This window comes from Adiantum capillus-veneris, chromosome 12 (genome assembly GCF_014529385.1).
Source record: "Adiantum capillus-veneris isolate H3 chromosome 12, ASM1452938v2, whole genome shotgun sequence".
NCBI classification, from domain to species: domain Eukaryota; kingdom Viridiplantae; phylum Streptophyta; class Polypodiopsida; order Polypodiales; family Pteridaceae; genus Adiantum; species Adiantum capillus-veneris.
In genome coordinates this window covers 91,112,594-91,132,495 of record NC_140942.1, presented here as the reverse complement: position 1 = coordinate 91,132,495, position 19,902 = coordinate 91,112,594, and the positions used below count along the sequence as shown (strand labels likewise).

Here is a 19,902-nt window from a genome sequence, read left to right as displayed (position 1 = left end):
GTTCAAAGGTTGCACCATCACTTTCTTCAGAAGTTGAAGAATTTGAAGAAGGTGGAGAAGAGGGTGACCTCTTTCTCGCCTTGATCTTCGTCGTCTTCACCATCACTTTCATAAGAGGAAGAGGATGAAGAAGATGGAGAAGAGGGTGTCCTCTTTCTCGCCTTTTTCTTCTCTTGCTTTTTATCATCCCTCTTTGAATTATGGTGTGGAGAAGGGTGCGATGGTCTTCTCCGCTTTGGTGGTGATGGAGAGCGTTTAGCCCGCCGTCTTCGTGGAGCCATCTCCGCCGAGGTGGCGGGAGACTCACTTCTTTCTCGTTCCTTTGGTGGAGGCTCTTGAGTTCTCCTTTGGGAAGGAGATGCATCATCAAGAAGTAAATTCTTGAGCCCTTCGTATGGATTCTCTTCTTCTTTCCGAATCGGAGAGTGACCTCTTTTGGAAGTCTCACAAGGAGGCTTCCTAGGTGTTCTCTCGTCATGGTGGTGAGCTTGGAGAATCCCATGAGCACGGAGCTGCCGTTGCACTTCACTTTGGAGAGATGGATTGCCCATGGCTTGTTGAAGCCTAGAAACAAGATAGTTAACAAGCATCGGAGCATCATTAGTAGCTTGCTCATTAGCAAAATCAAAGTTATCAACATTAATTTCACTCTCTTTACTATTGTCAGCCATTCTAACAACTTTTAGGTGTAAACTTTTTAGGTGTACTTTGGCACTTCAAGCCCTAGTTGTTACTCCTCTTTACCCCTTTAGAGAAAGCACTCAAGCTACTGTACCCGTGGCTCCAATACCATTAATTGTAAGCAATAGAAGAGAGGGTCGTTCAACACCAAAACAACACCGGCTCCTGTCAAGCTTCTAATAGCTCAATAGTGGTTAAGCCGTAGGCAAGCCTCGTAGGACTCCACTATTATGACCATAGCTCTCGACGGTGATGCCCCGTTAACTGCACGAAGGCAGGCGCACTGCAAGGGTGAAAAATCCCTATTCTACTTACTCACAAGCAATTAATAATACCAATCATTTATAGCTAGCTTGAGGACCTCCCTTCTTGAGCAAGAAAAGAGAAACCTTGTGCTTTAATATCAATGTAACATTTAATGGCCTAAAAACTTGTGTGTAGCGGAAATTAGTATGAACATAGTGGGCATTTCATTAGAATAGATTCCTAATGAGAATTACAAGAGTGCTTGGGTGGAGAGAGCAACAAAAAGCATAACACCTAGTTAGATAGCATGAACAATACTTTCAAAAGAGAGAGAAATTAAGCTATTGACAACAGTTGAGGACCGGATTTTCATGGAGCCGGTCTCCCCTCCAAAAGGTTTTGTATTATAGTTTCTCCCATCAAGAGAGACATTGTACAATACAATTCTTTGTGTTCCTTCAAGACTAGCTAGTGCAATGAAGATGAAAGCTTCATGCACTAAGCAAGAACACTTATGAAACACAACATCAATTCTCTCCGGTCTCAGACCCAAGACCTCACACACCTTCGAAGATGGTGAGAGCTAGCAGGGTATGAGAGTAGATTGAGAGGAAGTAGGAGTATTCTTACGAGAAAGATGTACATCTCCTCACATAATCACTTATATTAGCATAGCTTAGCTTAGTAATTAGAATGGTAGAGGAGATGAGCATGCATTGAAGCTTGGCTCTTGGTTGGATTTGCATCACAAAGCCAAGAGTTGTTGGTGTAGGCCTCCCTTCTCACAAGCTTGGAGTAGGTGATAAGCTTTCCATTAAAGCTTGAGAAGGAGAGAGAGTCTTCTTTACTTCACACATGAGATTGTGTGAGTGTGTGTGTGATAATGCCTTGCAAAAATCAGCCCCCTCTCTCTCTTGGTCGACCCCTCTTGCTATTTGCTCAAGCCTCATGCTACCCTCTCATTGGACCTCCCTAGGGCTAGCCAATGACAATTAAGCAGCATAAGTGAGCCTTCTGGTATGTGTTCCCCTTTCCCCTTTTGTGAGAACTTTAGGTAATTTAATATTTCAACTAAACTCTCATTGGACCCCTTTGCCTCCTGGCCAATAGGAATCAGGCAAGCCATTGGGCTGCTGAATGCTCATTGGACCCCTTGGGAGACTGTCCAATAGTCTTCTAGAGGGCTTAATTCTCATCGGTTCTTTTATTAAGTGTTTTTAAATTAATTAAACTACATTTACTCTAGCCTAATTCTCATTGGTCCACCTCCAAGGCCATCCAATAGGAATTGGGTACACCTTGTGGGCATCTGGGCTAGGGAGATGACATGTGTCCCTCATACCCTTTGTGTAAAGGGAGCTTGTGTGTGTGTGTGTGTGTGTGTGTGTGTGTGTGTGTGTGTGTGTGTGACTTTCTCTCTCATCTCCTACAAGCAAGGCTCGCCCCTCCTAAGTAGGGATTTGTAAAGACTTTTTTTGACACACACAAAGCATCCAATTCCCCCATGGTTGACCTTTGGACACAACCTTTGAATTTTGGAACCTTAGCATTTTGGAAGTCTTAATGGGTTGAACCTTAGGATCTTTTTAGCCCATTGTTGCACATGGCTCTTTTGCAGATGGCCTCCCCTTTGGATCCCTATTTTCCCTCCTTTGGATCCCTACTATGGCCGGTGTGCTAGCTTAACCAATATTCTAGCTTTTTCTCCCATGGCACTTCCCCATATTAAATGATCAGTTAAACATGAGAAAATCATTTAGGAGAATTAGATATTGATTATTATGACAGAGAAAAAACAGGTCACTTACGGAAATGGTATGATGTATGGTCAAAAGTCAAGCTTTGCCGCATTCTTTTTGGCTTGAGGCCATCATGTGTGCCACTTATGTACTAAACAGGTGTCCTACGAAAGCTTTGCAGTCTATTACTCCATATAAAGCATGGCATGATAGAAAGCCTTCTATTGAGCACATGTGTGTTTTTGGTTGTTTGGCATATGCTTTGGTGCCACAAACACAGCGCAGAAAATTGGATGATAAAGCTGTCAAATGTATTTTTGTTGGTTATAGTGCTGAAAGCAAAGGTTACAGATTGTATCATTCGCAAACAAAATGAATTTTGGTTTCATGGGATGTAGTGTTTGTGGAAGATTCTGTTCAACCCTTGCTGTCATGTACCAGAGACAATAATGTAAGCTCACAGGACATTTATGACACTTCGTTGCCTCTTTTCAGTGGTGGAAATACGAATGTAAGTTCCAATGAGGCAAATGTACAGCCTATAGGGGTTTCCGAAAATGTTACAGATCAGCCTATTATTGATGTAGATGTACATGATGTACTTGATGAGGAAAGGGCTGAAAATGAGCAGGCTAGAGGTATGCGAAAATGGTTGGTGCATACATTGCATGACAGTAAATTGGATGCACCTTTGTCTAGTCGTACTCGTTCAGGCTCTCGCCATGCATCTTATGCATCAGATTGTTATGCTTGGCTATGTCTAGCTTACATGATGTTGAGGAGCCTCTGTCTTTTGATGAAGCACATAATTCAGAAAATTGGATGGCTGCCATGCAATCAGAATACGACGCACTTATAGAAAATGACACATGGACTTTATGTGATTTGCCTCCTGGCAAAAAGGCCATTGGTACGAAGTGGGTTTACAAGTTGAAACGCAAGCCGGATGGTGAGATCGATCGCCATAAGACTCGACTTGTTGCAAATGGTTATGCACAACAAAAAGGCATAGATTATGAAAGACTTTTGCTCCCACTTGTCGTATGACTACTGTTCGTTTTCTATGTGCATTGGCAGCTCATTTTGGTTGGGATGTACATCAATCAAACATTGTTACTGCTTTCTTGAATGGTGACATATTTGAGGAAGTTTATGTAACGCAGCCTTGCGGTTTTGTCATAAAAGGACAAGAGGACAAAGTGTGCAGATGTAAGAAGGCTTTGTATGGGTTGAAGCAATCTCCTTGTGCTTGGTATGAGAAAGCTGACACTCATTTGGTCAAACGAGGCTTTCGTAACAGTCCAACAGAAAGCACATTGTATGTAAAGCGTGAGGGTGATGTACTTCTCATTGTGGTTCTTTATGTCAATGATTTGCTGATCACTGGACCAAATGAGAGACATATTGTTGAGTTTAAGGCTGATTTGAATGCTACTTTCAAGATTAAAGATTTGGGGCTGTTGCATCATTACTTGGGTATACAGTTTAAGCAGTGTGATGGTGGTATTGCCTTGTGTCAGAAAAGTTACATAGAGACATTGCTATGTAAGTTTGGACTTGAGGATTGTAAACCTATTGTCACTCCCATGGAGACAGGTTTGAAGTCTAGTCTACATGATGCTGGCGATCCTGTTGATGTCACTCTTTACCAAACTGCTGTTGGCTGCCTCATTTATGGATGCAACACGAGGCTGGATATTCAGTTTGCAGTCTCACAGGTCAGCAGATTTATGCATAGCCCAGGGTCTAAGCATTGGCAGGCTGTCAAGAGGATTTTCCGTTACCTTAGTGGCACTTTACATCTTGGCTTGTTTTATCCCAAGGGGGGATCATTGCCACCAGATTGGGCTGGTTGTTTTGACCCGCGAGTGTCCACAAGTGGTTTTTGTTTCATGCTTGGCAGTTCATGTATATCATGGTTGAGCAAGAAGCAACCTACTGTGGCTACTTCGAGTTGTGAGGTTGAGTACAGGGCAGTCTTCACAGCTACGGTTGAGTGTGTATGGCTCAGACGCCTTATGGCTGATTTGGGTGTTGGACAGGACACTGCCAACACTATCTACACTGACAGACATAGCGCATTGGTAGTTGCGAGGAACCCAGTTTTTCATGCTCGCACAAAGCACATTGAGGTGCATTACCACTATGTCAGGGAGAGGCTCTCAACAGGAGAGATCAGCTTGGCTTATGTGCCAACACAGGACAACCTTGCAGATCTTTTCACAAAGGCATTGTCTCGTGAGAAGCTTGAAGCTTTCCGCAAAGCTTTGGGCTTACTGCCCTTTGTGGACTGATCATGTCCTCAGGGCATGGCACTTCCCTTTACTCATGTGCCAGCTCTCGTTCACCGCATCACTCCAAGGGGGATTTGTCACCATATACATGTGGTAGTGATGTGTGTGAACACACTAGGACCGCCAGGGCATTTTTTCCCTCTTTAGGAGGTTTTTTCCCCCGAGCATTGTATATACGCCCATCACTCTAGGGCTATCTATCTTTTCCATTGCACACTAAGAAACACACTCTCTATTGTGTGCCTTGAGCTTCCTTCGTCTTCTCCAAGCTATGCGGCAACCCTAATTCCAACAGGTGAAATGTAAATTATTGAGACTTATTGAATATGACAAATTTTACAGTTTGAAGACCAGCATGGCTGAGTTTTTGAACAAATAGAAAGCAACAACTTACAACACCCAAACTTTAGAGGCTAGTAGGACAAAGTGGACACTAGTGATTAATCAATAAATTGATGACAAATCACTTACAATGGGAACATATCGTCATCCTCATCTTCGGCCTCAAAAGAACCATCCAATGAATCCCCATTCATTACATCCCATGCCTTGCTTGGACCTGAAGAATAAGAAGGAAATGAGCCTTAGATTGCTGTGTACATAGACCAAATCATCTGCCTTGCTGTGCCCTAGGCGGTTACGCTTCAAAGAATGTATGAAGCCATAAGTGGACCAATTCCTTTCACACATTGAAGCGCTTGAAACTTAGACAAGACACGAACTGCTAGCCTTTGCAAATTTAGAGCTCCTGTGCCATAGTTCTCCTACCATCCAATAGGAGAAAGCTTTTGCATGTCACCAAAAGCTGATGTGTCTTCAAATTCTCCTTGAAGTCCGATGTAGTCAGACAATTGTGCCTTTAACCTTGTCTTCTCTGCCTCATCCCTAGCCACCCTATCCAATGTCTATCTCCACCCTTTCATGACCTCCTTATCTTTGTATGGCTTCTTTGAAAATAATAATGGGTTCAGAAGAAAGGCTGTGGCATGAAGAGGAGAATGAAGCATGTTCCTTGTGCAAGCTCACGAATCTCCTCATACATGGTGACCTCATGCGTGTCTTCTTTCAAAATCTCCTTAATTTGCTCTAGCATTTGATCAATGGGCTCATACACCACACCCATGATGGGCTCATCCCTGTCAACCACACGAAGCATTGCCATGACCGGCCACAAAACCTTGACATATTTCTCTGCATTCTCCCAAAAGTCACCTGATAGCACCCGTTTCTCAATGGTATCAGCTTGGTCATTTTGTTTCTTCCACTGATCCCACTCCTCACTAGTGACTAGCTGCTTCAAGGGGCTCTTTACCCTCACCAATTGATGCAACATCATGAAGTTTGAAGCGAATCGAGTGTCAGCAGGCCTTACAAGCTTCAACTTAGAAAACTTACTAAACATAGCCCTGGTTGCATCGTGGTTGAAGATGAATTGCTGGACCTCCTTCCCTTCATTGATAGCTTTGTCCATCCACCCGATAAAAGTCAAGTCCTTCAGCAAAAGATTCAAGCAATGAGTGGCACATGTCGTCCAAAATATGTGTGGAAATACTTTCTCCACGAGGTGTCCAGCAAGCTTGCAATTGGCAGCACTGTCGGTAATTACTTGCACAACATTTTCCTCACCCACGTCTCCAATTATGGCCAGAAGTGCAGCAGTTATAAAGTCTCTTGTCTTCGAGCTGCTTGAAGTATCAATAGACCTCTTGAGGACCACACCTCCTGCACTCGAGACCTTAAAGTTTATCAAGGGCTTCTTTGCTGTGTCTGTCCACCTATGTGAGACTATGGAGCATCCAAAATGTTCCCAACTGGACTCTATACCTGACAATTGATGACAAACTCTCGCCTTTTCCTTGTCTAGGAGCGTTGTGCGAATCTTTTTATAGTTAGGAACCTTGTATCCCTTACCAAATGAAGCAATTTCACTCACCATGTCTTGAAAGTAAGGAGATCTTGCAAGAACAAATGGCAAACTGTCACAAGACAGGCACCACGTGCCAATAGAAAAGAACAGACTGAACAAACTTTTAGCACTTTAATAACAACTGAACTGAGAGAGAGAGAGAGAGAGAGAGAGAGAGAGAGAGAGAGAGAGAGAGAGAGAGAGAGAGAGAGAGAGAGAGAGAGAGAGAGAGAGATGACACATGACACGGAGGTGGAATTCCGGCCCAGAGAGTATTGGCCCCAAACCTTGGCGCCCCTTTCGGTATTTCTTTATAATGCATCAACATAGTACAAGCCGATACTCCAGACTATGCACCTTCTCCAAGAAGCATGCCAGAGAATGAGCCCTAACCTCATATTTAAAGGCCCTTGGCCTGAAAAGCAGTTAGAGTGAAAAGCCTTCAAAACTCAAAAGCTTCTAGTTCAAAAAGCAATGCCAAAAGCTGCCAGCGTAATTTACGGAAATCCGTACAGCCTGCCACGTCATCAACCAACGCAAAACCCGGAATTCCATACAGCATGCCACGTCATCAGCCAACGTGATTTTTAGAAATCTGCCACGTCATCAGCCAGCTTCACGATTTCTAGTGTGTGTGTGTGTGAGTCTTGCTTTATTTTAATTCTTTATGTCACTTGGGGCCCCATTGGACGGGGTCTCCATAAGTTGGTAGGACTTCTTCTTCTATTACTTAGGGTTTAGGCCCCTCGGCCGGCATCTGTAAGTTGGCTCGATTCTTTAGGGCTTTGGCACGTCAGCAGTTTGTGACACAAACCACATGCATAAAAGCATTGACCATTTGCCTCATCTACTTCCTCTCAAGATGCATTTTTGAACGTACCTTCCACAAATGGTTGTGTAGCCCGTTTCTTGTTGAATGAGTCGTTGGTCGTCTTTTGCTTCTTGGCGGCGCTATCATGGTCCTCTTTAGTCAAGCTTGCTCGCTCTTCGGCTGAGACCTTGCAACACACTTGGATCCCTTGGTTCTTGATGCCAAGAAGATGAGCCTGTACACGTGGATAAGAGCCAGCAAAATGTAGCTTGCAAAAGGAGCACAACCATTTCTTGCTACCTCCCTTCGCAAATGATGCACTCGCAGCCACATACTTCCACAACGGTTCAGGAGGTTGAGATGACTTAGGCTTGAATGGCGTGAAGAGGGGACTGTTGATGAAGAAGGTGAGGAAAACATGGCTGCACTTGTGCAATCAAGAAGGGAGAGGATATCTACAAATAGCTGGTTTGTAGGCTTTCTCCAATGCGAGTTGCTTGGTGCAAAGCCATGGGGGGGTAGGAGTCAGAACACATCGATAGTGTGCAGCTCTATGACGTATTGCATCTCCAAGGGAGAGGAAATATTTGGGTTTCAGAGGGCACTTGCAAGGCTCAAAAAATAACACTTCTAGGCACACAATTTAAACAGAAGCAAACCGGTTGGGGTGCACAATTGGAGCAAGGGCATGATGTGTCCTCCTCTGTGGGCATGAGAAGAGGCACATTGTACTTTCTCTCTGGGCAGGTGATCTCTCTCTCTCTCTCTCTCTCTCTCTCTCTCTCTCTCTCTCTCTCTCTCTCTCCCCCCCCAATTCTGGAAATGCTGAGCCGTACGTGGAGTCGTCCAAGCCAAGCGCAGATTCAGCCCGTATATGGTACGGCCCAGGCCATGCACGTCGATTTCAGGCAAATTTAAGCCACGTGGCATTTAAAAATGGTCTCTAAAATTGAAGCCGTTTCATAAGCGTTTCCAAAGGTGGAAAACGTACGCAAGGCTGGGAAACGTTGAAACAACGTTTCAGAGAGTACCCCTCACGTTTCCTACAACAAAGGGATATATAGAAACCATACTTATAAATATTTTAAAAAAAATCTTTGAGATAATAAAACTTTTTTTACAAAAAAAACTGGAGTACATGAACACTTTGGACAGTGGTTTTAAGTTAAAAAAGTTGTAAGTTAGACATGGATAACAACTGATATAGTCCATTGACACCTGTAAAACACATCCAAGGCTAACGTATTTGTTGTCTTGTTTGGATGGATGCAGGTAAGAACTCTTATTCTTTCTTGGAATTTTTTTGGCTTAAAGCAAATGTTTGTCCATGATTACACTTGCTCCTACTACTTGGGAAATACTTCTTTAATGAGTCACTAGCATTGTAAACTAGAATGAGGCTTCATTCTCATTAGCCATGTACAAAGATAATTCTAAGACTAAGTTGTTTTTGTACTAATCATTGTTTTTTCTCTAAAGCCAACTATCTTTTGAATGTTAAAGTTCATTTATGTCTTATTATTTAAGTAAAAACAGTTACCTACACACACACACACACACACACATGAAATGAAATGAAATGTAATATTAACATCCTCAAAAGTCCAAAACGACCTATGAGACCAAAAGGCACATGTGGTGAATCTAATACCAGGTCTCGGTACAAAAAGTACAAAGAACTGAAAAGAAATTAGTGGGTAGGGGTGAGGTGAAAGCTAATACAAAGGGTGAGCTGATACAATGGAGCTTTCTGACAGTAGATGCATCATATACATATACATCAGTGTCCAAAAGGCTGTAGAGGTTCAATGTCCTCCAAGGTAAGTAGTCTGTGGGGATGGCTCCTAAGTTGCGCCAGTACAGTATGGATCCTTTGTCGCAACTTGCATCGATGTTGAGAGGGCCCCCTCATCTGTGGGCGACGGGACTGCCCAACTCTATTGCCCGATCAAGCAATATGCTTTTGGTGCCTCTCGTGCTGCTATGCTGTGGGGGCTGCTTGAACTCCTCTGTCTGTAACTGAAAGAAATCTGCAATCTGCCGCTGTCGCTGGATCTCTCTCATTGTGCCTCTCTTCAAGAGGTCCTCTCTGTGTCTGTGAATCTCCAGTAAATTTAATTCGAGGCATCTCTGATCCTGGTATCTCATGACTCTAGAAAGTGGTCCAAAACCCTCTCTGAATAGACAGTAAAGCGGCCTTGTATCTCATAGTATACTGGGCAGTGACATTTGCAATGTAGCTTTGTCTGGGGCTCTATCTGGCACACCTGACAAATCCTGGACTCAACGGGTACTTGTCTAAATCTGCTTGTCTCGATCTATAGCCGATGTGAGGATGTGCATATCTGACCAATAGCGCATCGTATCCCGTGGGATAGATGAGTATCCATGTATCCTAGTTTGATCACAAAACCATCCTTTGTAAGGTGGAGAAGATGCTCTCTATAGAAAGCCATCTTCGCACCCAACTCATGTGTATGATGTATCCATGTCCTCTTTGTACCCGACTGAATCAAGTCCCGTTTGATGAGCCCGGTAATCTCTTCCCTAGTGAGGGAGATGGGGGGTGCATCCAAAGAGTACTGAAATGGGGGTAGCCGATTGATACGAGAGAGAGAGAGAGAGAGAGAGAGAGAGAGAGAGAGAGAGAGAGAGAGAGAGAGAGAGAGAGAGAGATGAGATGAGATGAGATGAAATGATACATTAACGTCTTCAAAGGCCAAAATGACCTATGAGACCAAATTGTTACATACTGGTGAATCTGATACCATGTCTGAGTACAAAAAAAGAGACTAAATTGAATTGAATCTAGATGTGTTACTAGTTGGAACTGTGTGGGGTATGTGTGAGCACTGATACAATGGGTGCCCAATACGAGAGAGAGAGAGAGAAAGAAAGAAAAGAAAGAAAGAAAGAAAGATTTTTAACGTCTATGTCAGGCCGAAATCGGCCTATGAGACAAATCAAATGTACATGGTGTGTATGTCATCCGTCTATCGGAAAGACAAATGAAACAAAAACTGATACAAAACTGAACTGAGTGTAGGTAGTGGGGTATCTGAGGAGGGATGGAGCTCTATCTCTAGGGGTATATGCATGTCTATATGCTCAAGGTAGTACAATCATGAGAATGCATCAAGCTATCTAGCTCCATCCTGTACTAATGGGGGGATGTAAGATGTGGTACATGGGCGGGTCTGGTGCCAAGGCTGCCCGGATGAAAGCTGTCGGGTCGGCCCTCATCCGGGCCACTCGCTCCTCAGTGGCACGGCGCTCCCGGGCTCGGATCTCCTCGATCTGTCGGTGGTGGGAGCTCACGCCCCTGTAGCCTGTGACTCGTGGTCGTCGTCTAGCTCGGCTCACCTCCGCCTGTGGGAGTGTCACTCCCCTCTGAGTGTCTGGTGGGGGAGGGGCGGTAATCCTCTGAAAGAAGTCTGTGAGCTGCGACTGTCTCCCCTCTGTCTGTGTAGCTGTGTGTGGCTGTAGTAGTGTGTCCCGATGGCTCTGTATCTCTAGTAAGAACCGTCCGAGCTGTCTCTGATCTCGAGAGTCCATGATCTCTCGGAGAGTGGGCTGTCCTCTGAATAGGGCCTCATACCTGCCTCTGATCTCAGTGTATGCTCTGCATCTACATACAAAGTGCTCCTCACTCTCCACCTCCTCTGTGCAGGCTCTGCAGACGCGCTCCTCCCTGGGAACACCAGTATGTCTCCCGATCTCAATCTCTAACCTGTGTGAAGCCACTCTCAGCTGACCAATCGCCACCCGTGAGCTATGTGGCATATATGTGTCCATGTAGCGTGGTCTCTGTATGAACCCCCCGGACAATATGGTGAGAAACTGGTCTCTGTAATCTGACATCCTCGTCCCCAAGCCAGGTGACTCCCAGACTCTCCTAGTGTATAGCTGCCACAGATCCTGTCTCAGTACCAAGTTCCTCTCACTGCGAGAGAGGTGAACATATGGTGAGTGGGGGTCGTACCGGAATGGTGGTAGGCTCTCCATGTCAAGACCGTGTCCCTCAAACCATGCTCTGACCTGTGAGTACCATGCTCTCTCATGCCCACTCTCTGATAGCTGTATAGCTGCCTCAAATGCTCTACGAGTAAGTCTGTCAGGAGGTAGCTCTCTCATCCTCTGGATGAAGCAGACTGTCTGGAATAGTGCCTCTACCACCATGGGTGGTGTGGCGAGCTCGGCTCTAATAATGTCATGTGGCACTGTCTTCTTGCTGCGGAGCAAGCGTGAGATCATACATACCTGTGGCCTCTCAAGCTGTGTCCACTGGTCAGCTGTCAATCCTGGTGCCCATACTGCCGCCGAGTACATCAAGGCCGGGGTGACTAAGGTGTCGAAAAGCCACCCCTTCGTGCGGGGTTCCTGAAAGTGTGCCTGGTGGCATCTCCGCTCTAGCATGGCCAGAGCTGCATATCCTCGGGTGAGCCTGTCAGCAGCAGCCTGCCTCATAGTGAAGGGTCCTGGTAGGCTGGTGAATGTGATGCCAAGGTAGACATAGGAGGTGACTACATCAACCTTTCCTCCTGCTGCTGTGAAGGTGGCAGCGCTCCTCACTGCACTGGATGTGTGAAAGATCATAACCTTGGTTTTGCCAAGGTTCACAGTCAACCCCCTGTGTGTGCTGAATTCGTCCAAGGCCTCAAGATGGCGTTGCAAGCCCTCGGGTGACTCTGAAATCAACACAATATCATCAGCATATAACATGATGTGGACCGGAGTACCTGCCAAGTCGCTCCCCTCTCCCCCTGCTCGCAGTATGTAGTCGGAGATCTCGTCGATGTAGAGCCCAAAGAGTGTCGGGGAGAGTGGGCATCCTTGCTTAACACCAATGGTGCTAGCAATGGTCTCTGAAAAACCGCCTGGGCAACGAACTCGACCCGTCACCTTCTCGTAGAGAGCATATATGGCCCAAATCATCTCTGTTGGTACCCCAATGCTGTGAAGGCGCTGGAAGAGTCTCTCGCGTGGGACTGTGTCAAAGGCCTTGCGGAAATCCACAAAGCAGCAGTAAAGCCTCTTCTTCCGCGCCTTTGCCCCATCAATGAGGCAGCGCAGAACGAAGATGTGATCAGTGGTGGAGAAAGCTCGTCTGAAACCTGCCTGGCCTGGAGCTCGTAAACCCTCGATCTCTGCGTAGCAGCTGAGCTGTGCCTCAAGTACTGCTCCATATAGCTTGGCCATCGTGTGGCCAATCATGATAGTCCTGTAGTTCCCTGGATTCAGGGTGTCGCCAGATTTGTGGATAGGCACTATGGTGTGCTGTGTCCACTCCTCTGGGAAGCCCTCCCCTATAGCCCGGTTGAAGACATGTGCAATCAACGGGGCTATAGTGGAGGCCGCATAAATGATGTGCTCACTCTGTAATCCAGTATGGTCAGCTGATCGTCTGTGCTGCATGCGGCGTATGGCCCTCTCTACCATCTGTGCTGTAAAGAAGGAGGAGCACGTGGGGCGTGGCTCGTGTGGCTGTGGGATAGGAGGCTGTCCTGGCACCTCGTAAAGTCGCTCTGCATAATCATGCCATATCTGTGGATCCTCAATAGCTGTAGTCGGACGTGGCTCGCGCAGGGTGCGCCATGCTGTCGCGCTATCCATGCTCATGAATAGGCGGTATAGCTCAAGCTCCTGTGCCTCTTCGAATGCTCGCCGCTTTTGGCGTGTCAGCGTCTTCATATGCCGTCTGGCCTCTCTCTCTGTGATCTCTCCTAAGGCTCACTGTGCGCGGAGGCGTCGGTATAGCTCTCTGCACTCATCATCATACCAGCGGTTCTGAGGCATAGTCCCGGGGGGGGGAGTGCATCCTGTGTGAGTGGTGTGTGGAAAGGAGCTAATAGCTGAAGTGTGGAGAACGGAAGAGATATGTGATGTGAGAACTGAGAGTGGTGTGGATGGGTGGAGGAGGCATAGGCCATGCTCGACCTCGGCCGAGTAAAGAGAGGCTAGCTCATGTGTGAAATGGATGGTGGTGTGTGGAGTGTGTGCTGTGGAGCTGTGTGGGATGGTATCTCCGGTGATGGAGAAAGAGAGGTATGTGTGGTCGGCTCCGATGGGTATGGGTGGAATGGTGAAGGATGTGATAAGGTGTGTAGCCTCCCTGGGTCCCAGAATATAGTCGACTGTACTCCCCCCTCCCTCTGCAACTCCATGTGGCATACAAGTCAGGCCGCCTGAGGTGGGCCACTGGACCATCCCGTTATAAATAACGAGACGGTGCTGGGAGCCAAGTCGAAGTAGATGTCGTCCGTAGGCTGTGACTGGAGCTCTGTCTGCTGTATCTCTCATAGTAGCCTCCTCATCTAGAGTGTGTAGTGCCTCTGGGTCCTCGTGGTCATATGCCTCACACTGCTCACTGCGCGTACGAGCATTGAAGTCTCCCATAAGGAAGACTTCACCCAGTGTGGAGTACTCCATAATCTCCTCCGTGAGGCATGCGTACGGTGACTCCTGCTCAATAGGGGCGAATCTGGAGCCTGTGGGAGCAAAGTAGCAAAGGGCAATGTAGACGATCCTGTCTCGTGAGAGCTCGAGGCGAATCCACATGTAGCGGGCCTGTGGGTCCCGGGCAACAATCTGTAGTCTACTGTGAAGCCCCTGTCTAAAGAGTATGGCCACTCCTCCTGAGCCACGAGTGGTGTGCTGGCGCATACACCCCCGATGTAGAGACTCCCACTGGAATCCATGTATCCGTGGTAGCCCTCTCTCTGGGCTCTCGTGTGTCTCTGTAAGTAGAATGATGTCTCGACCTCTCATCACCTCCTCAAGTCTCTCTGGGTGTGTCCATAGGTCTCCATTGCAATTCCAAACCGTGACATGAATCTCCTCGTGTGTCCCACAGGCCGCGAGTCCCTATGCGATGGTCTTGCCATCAATGATAACCCTACCATCTCGATATACTGCCTTCTTCCCTTCTTTGCGGGCTTGGTGGACTCTAGGCATGCACGCGCGACGGTGATCTTGTTGCATCTTTGTGAGGTCATCATCAAGATAAATCGGGGGGCCTTCTAGCCCTCTCAAGATGACCCTCTTTCGGAGGAAAGAAGTTCGAGACTCCTCGGAGGCGAATTGGAGGATGAGAGCTCTCTTCTTTGGATCTTTGCCGGCTCTCCAAACTTTGGAGAAAGGGATCTCTTCTTCCTTGTATCCCACTTTCTTGCATAAAGCTTTCCCATCGCTCTCGGGTGTAGACCCTTCTTCTTCTTTGATGCCGGTCACTCGCACATTGAGACGGCGAGCTTGTCGCATCTTCTCCTCCTCGATGGTTGTGTGTACGATGAGTACCTCATCTTTTTGGGCTTCCTCTCTTGCAACCTTCTTGATGTTCTTTTTGACCACTTCGACCCATCCTTCTTTGGTGGCCTCTAATTTGTCCTCAATGCTTGCGGTGAGGGCTTTGGTGATCTCCTCCTTGAGGGCTTCCTTAGCCTCCTCTTTAATCTCTCCTTCTTCGGGGGTGAGGGATGTGATGGAAGCATGAAGGAGATCGATTTGTGCCTTCATCTCTTCTTGCTCTTTCCTCCATCTCTCCCTCTCCTTCCCGTTCTCCCGTTCCCTTCTCTCCTTCTCCTCTTTGAGATTTTGGATTTCCGCTCTCATGTCCTCCTTCTCTTCGTTCCATAGCTTGATGAGGGTGGCTTTCTCCTCCTCCCATATCTCTCTCTCCATCCGCCATTCTTTCATGTCCTTCTCCAATTGTGCAAGCCTCTTGTTCGTGAGCATGAACGTTGTCTTCATTGTCGATGCCGGCGTCTTGATGATGGGGGAAGACATGGCTGTCTTCGTAACTACCCTCTCTTCATATTGTGAAGAAGAGGGGAGAAGGGGAAGAGAGGGAGTACTTGTGTGTATGCGTGTATGTGTGTAGTGTGTGTGTGGGTATGTATCCGTGTGTGAGAGATTGGGGGCAGCGGGCCTGGTGCACTTGGTAATGCTGCCACAGTGAGGCAGCGGCAAGTGCTACAGCCTTGGCAGCGTGCAGTCGCAACAGGTCAGCTACAACGGGTTCAGCAGCAGCAGCAGCAGTGGCGCGCGCAGGGGGTGAAACAGCAGCGGCAGTGCGCGCACAGGGGGCAGCAGCAGTGGCGCGCAGAGAGAGAGAGAGAGAGAGAGAGAGAGAGAGAGAGAGAGAGAGAGAGAGAGAGAGAGAATATGGGTGATGAATCCATCCTCATCTGTACTCTGGATGTCGAGATAGTATGGCTTGAATCCTTTGTTGTAGTCTCCGTCGATGCTGTGAAGCTCCTCTCCTCAATCGTGGGCGTCTCGATCTCCCTAGCTCTAATGCTCGGTCAATGAGAGTACTACGGGTGTGAGTATGAAATGAGCTTTGCAATGGTGGCTGCTCCAGCCTCCTCTATCTATCCAGTGTTTGGTGTGAAGAAATCAGTAATCCGTCCTTAGGATTGTCTCTCTGTAGATCTCCTCAGTAAACTATCTCGATGTTTGTGTAACTCAAGTAGATACAATCCAAGACATCTCTGGTTCTGATAGCTCATGACTCTTGAGAAGGGTTCGAACCTTCTTTGAATAGATAGTGGAAGCGACCCTGTATCTCGTAATACACTGTGCACTGACATATATAATGCATCTCCCTCTCTGGCTCTATATGGCATAGACGACATATCCTGTTAGCAACTTAGCTGATGGTATCCCTCTGAATCTACCAGTCTCAATCTCAAGCTGGTGTGAAGATGTCCGTATCTGACCAATGGCACACCGTAACCCATGAGATAGCAGTGTATCCATATAGCTGGGTCGAATCACAAACCCATTTGTGTGAGTTGGAGAAGATGCTCTCTATAGAAAGCCTTCTTCGTTCGCAACACCTGTGTCAGCTGTATCCATGTCCTCCTGGTGTCCAACTGGGTCAGGTCCTGGCGAATGAGTCTAGTAATCTCCACGTGTGTAAGAGACAATGATGGTGCATCAAGGGAGTACTGGAAGGGAGGCAAGCTGTCCATGCTCAAGCCATGTATGTGAAACCATGATGACATCTGTGCATACCAGCATGATGTGTCCCCATGTAAAGCTAATTGTCTGGAGGACTCAAGGGCCAATCTGGCATATCTGTCTCTGGTAGTATCCCATAAGCTGTGTATAAAGGAGATTGATCTGGTAAGCGCCTCCATCTCTATAGGGGGGACTACTAACTTCGCTCTAATCATCTCGTGTGGCACAGTGGCCTTGGCTCTAATCAGCTGAGAGATCATAGATACCAAGGGACTCTCCATACCTCTCCACCCATCCTGACCCACAGAGGGTCCTTAAACCTGAACCCATAGAGCATAGCTGAAGCTACCAAGGTATCAAAGAACCAGAGCTTTGTTCCGGGTTTCTGGAACTGAAACTGCGAACACATCCTCCTCAATTCTCCCAAGGCTGCGTACGCTTTGGTCAGTCTAGTCTCTGCTGCTCTATTCAAAGAAAACTTTTGGCCCAGTGAAGACTACCCCAAGATAAGTGTATGGATTTGTGTACTCACAGTCCCTGACAATAAGTGCATGTAGGTGCTGATCTCCTGATCCACTGTGGTGTGGTGTTAAACACCATACCCTTGGTTTTACGAAGCTTTACATATAGTCCACTATCCTCCGCAAAGTTATGTAATGCGTCCAAATGTCATTGCATACCCTCTGGTTAGTCAGAGATCAGCACAATATCATCAGCATATAACAATGGAATCCATGTCCCTGCCAGCTGGGCACCTCTGTCGCCCTCTCTCTCAATGTAATCAAAAACCTCATCTAAATACATACCAAATAGACAATGTACAACCTTGTTTCACTCCAGTAGTGGAGTGAACTAAATCAGCTATCCCCTCTAGAGTGCGTACATGTCCCACCATTGATCTGTATAGAGCCATGATCCCCCAACTCAACTCAATGGGCACTCCCATCTCCTGTAGTCTGCGCATCAATTTGGTTCTGGGCACCATGTCAAATGCTTTGCGGAAATCTACAAAGCTACAATAAATCCGTCTCCCATGTGCCCTGCCCTCCTCAATGATGGCTCTGAGTGTTAGAATATGGTCAAGAGTGGAGAAGCCTCTCCTAAAACCGGCGTGTCCCGCTGCCCGTATGCCCTCACTCTCTGCCCATCTGCTCAACTGCTACTCAAGGATAGATGCATACAACCGTGCCAATGTGTGTCCAATCATAATAATACGGCAGTTTCCTGGCTCCGTAGGATCACTTGCCTTGAAGATAGTCACAATAGTAGATAGTCTCCAAGTCTCAGGTAGACCCTCACACATGACACGATTGAATAGAACTGCAAGAACCTCTCCTAGCATATCTCTAGCATGTATAAAGTGCTCTGCTACTAGGCCATCATGATCATATGCCCTCTTGGTCCTCATCCTGTCAATGGCCGTCTTTACCATCTCAGTGTTAAAGAAGGACTCGTAGATGGGCATGGCTCAGGAGGATCTGGAAGGGGTGTCTATCGAGGGACCGTATATAACGATGTTGCATACTGACCCCACACATTAGGAGAAGTAATCACTGGGGGAGGGGAGTAGTAATGAAAGAAACGCCGTGTCTCTCCTGAGTTGCTACTCAAGGACAACTGGTATAAATCTCGTTCCATTTGAGCTAGGAATGCTCTCTTCTTCCGTAGCACAAGGTGCCTGAAGGCTATTCGAGGGTGTCTGTGATTGATGACCCCTAGGAAAAGATACCTCTGAAGCTGTGCTCTCGTCTCTCTACACTCCTCGTCATACCAACTGTTTTGAGGCATGGTCCCAGAACAGCGTCTTTGATTAGGCTGAGTGTGTGGGTAAGCCTCTACTGCTACATCATGCAATGCCTCAGTCAGTAAAGTGGTGATCCCCTCCATTGAGAGTCCTGGCTTGACTGCTGTAGATAGACGACTATAGATCTCCTTTGTATAAACACACTCAGTCTCTTGTATACATATATAGCGGGTATGTGTCCTCCCTCTTGACACTTGGGTTGCAAGGTACTGAAAGGAGATAAAAAGTGTCAAGAGAGCATGATCCACTGCTACACCCATTGGTCTTGGTCCTACTGTGAAATCCTGAATGCAGGGGATGAAGCTCGGATGTGCCATGACATAGTCCAATGTGCTGGCCCCATGCCTGTGTGGAAAGCAAGTGAAACCGGCCGCTCTAGGAAAACGTTGTAGGCCGTTAAGTATCGCAAGACCATGTGTAGTCGCCATCTCCGTGAGATGTCTCCCATACTCTGTTTGCTCTCTATCTTGCAAATGTCTATCAAGCCCCAAATCTCCTACATCCATCTCTCTAAGCATCTCCTCTGAAGTGTCATAGAAAACTGTCTGAGCATTGCCCGTCCGGGCATTAAAGTCCCCAAAGGAGGATGATGTCACCATCCTTGGAAAACTCCCATATGTCATTGTCTAGGATTGAGAAAGGTGGCTGGCCTCTAGGCTCATCATAGATTGATGTACTCGGGGGAAAGTAGCATATGGCAATGTATAAAAATCGGTTTGTGTCGGCCTTCAGCCTCACCCACATGTATCTAGCATGATTGTCTCTTCGTATAATGTGTAGAAGTGGCTGTAGCTCCTCTCTGAATAATACTGCTACTCCCCCCAATCCTCTGCTCCCATGCTCAGATCTTGTGTTAGTCCGGCAAGCTCTCCCCCAGCTATATCCTGTCACATGTGGCATCATCTGTCCAGGGGCCTGATGAGTCTCTGAGAAGAATATAATGTCCCTGTTTCGAAAGCTATCCTCAAAGGCACCCACATCCAATATGGTCTTATAGGTCTCACACCGTCATGTAAAGAGTCGCTCTACAATCACCACCCTACCATTACAATTCCAGGCTGCCATCTTCAATATGGTCCCATAGGTCTCACACCGTCATGTAGAGAGTCGCTCTACAATCACCACCCGACCATCTCTGTAGAAGGCAGTCTTCCCTTCTCCCTTGCTGCTGTAATCTCTGGCATCACCTCTCTCATGTGAGCTAGTTGCGAGAGGGTGAGATCATCACCGAGAAAAATACCTGTCTTCTTGAGGGTTGGCCTCTTCTACAAGAACTCCTCCTCCTCCAAGGAGGGGAAACATAGAATGAGTGCTTTGTGCTTTGAGGACTCTCTTGGGCCTTCACTCCTCTTTCCCACCCTCCATGCCTTTGTGTGTAAAGGCTTCTTTATTCCGCATCGTGGACATGAGGCTTGTGACCTCTTTTTCAACATTGTTGACATTCTTGAGCCGGGGTT

General features: G+C 46.9%; 1 protein-coding gene and 1 pseudogene across 2 annotated transcripts in view; one reads left to right on the top strand and one right to left on the bottom strand.

Moving 5' to 3' along the window:
• The window catches only part of SOL1 (carboxypeptidase D), an 85,526-nt gene that overhangs the window by 30,521 nt on the left and 35,103 nt on the right, over positions 1-19,902 (top strand). The window lies entirely within an intron of this gene.
• Positions 5,465-6,723, bottom strand: LOC147446124 (uncharacterized; annotated as a pseudogene).